Source organism: Chinchilla lanigera, unplaced genomic scaffold (assembly GCF_000276665.1).
Source record: "Chinchilla lanigera isolate Chin_1 unplaced genomic scaffold, ChiLan1.0 scaffold00049, whole genome shotgun sequence".
NCBI classification, from domain to species: domain Eukaryota; kingdom Metazoa; phylum Chordata; class Mammalia; order Rodentia; family Chinchillidae; genus Chinchilla; species Chinchilla lanigera.
The window spans coordinates 12,129,022-12,130,343 of NW_004955450.1; positions in this window are offsets into that span (position 1 = coordinate 12,129,022).

The window sequence follows — 1,322 nt, forward strand, 5'->3', positions numbered from 1 at the left end:
TTATTATTATTATTTTTGTCTTTCTGAGACAGAGTCTTGCTATGCAGTTCAGGCTGGCCTTGAGCTCACTTTGTAGCCCAGGCTGGTCTCGAACTCACAGTGATCCTCCCGCCTCATCCTCCCAAGTGTTGGGATTATAGGTGCACCACCACGCCCAGCCAAATTCTTTAATGGCTGTAGCAGTTCCTGCAGTCGGCTCTCTAATTTGATGAGACCTAAAGATGCCATGATCCCCTAATTCTATGGAGAATACTGATAGTCCTTGGTGTGAACTGTTTAGAGTAATACACAGTGTAGATCCATTTGATTATCTTAATTTATCAAGTTGTGAGATGGAAGGAATTTAGTGACTCCATACATCAAAGTTTTGAGTATTTTTCTTCTTTTTTTTTTTTTTTCTTTTTGAGACAGCATCTTGCTATGCAGTTCAGGCTGGCCTTGAGCTCACTTTGTAGCCCAGCCTGGTCTCGAACTCACAACGGTCCTGCCTCAGCCTCTCGAGGGCTAGGATTACAGGTGTGCACCACCATGCCCAGCTTAAGTATTTTTCAAAGAGTGGGAAATATGCTGGCTGGTTGGTCTTAGCATCTCTGGACAAACTAGCAAAGGAAACGAGCTCAGAACATCTATAGGAAATCTTAAATCTGACTGTGAGGACAAATTAAAGGGAAATAAGGAGCTCAAAGACTCAAATTCCTAGCTCCAGACACACATAAGAAATTTAAGTTTCTAAGTGTGTCCCGAAAGAAAGTCTCTTAGCTGCAGGGCTGAGGTTGCAGAAACCTAAGCACAAGCCCTTGTTACTTGACTGGCTGGACTATATTCTAAATTCAATGTTCCGCCTCCAAGAGTATCTGAAATAAAAGTGAGGGCACTGCTTGGAAAAGAATGGATCGTGTCAGCTGGATGGAGGCCTTTGGGAGAATCCTGACAAAGCTAAGGATGCTGAGCTCCTAGAGGCTAATGAGATGATTTTGCCTGAGGAAGAGATTTCCCCACCCCCACCCCCTGTGTTGTTGGCCTCTGGAAACTGATCCTGTGTTGACCAAGCAGGATGACACTGACGCCCTCACCAAGGTTTTGGCTTGGCCTATAACAGCTCAAATTGCAGAAGGCTCCTCAGGGGGAGGTGCACAGTGTGACTCATGAGGAGCCCGCTATTCTCCCAAAGTCAAATTTTCTAACTTACAAGCAGAGACCTGATGAGCAAGTATGGGGCAATATAAGAGATTTATAAGAGATACAATATAAGAGATATAATATAAGAGATATAATAAAGAGATTTTATAAGCATGGGGCAATGGTGACAAAAATACACACCT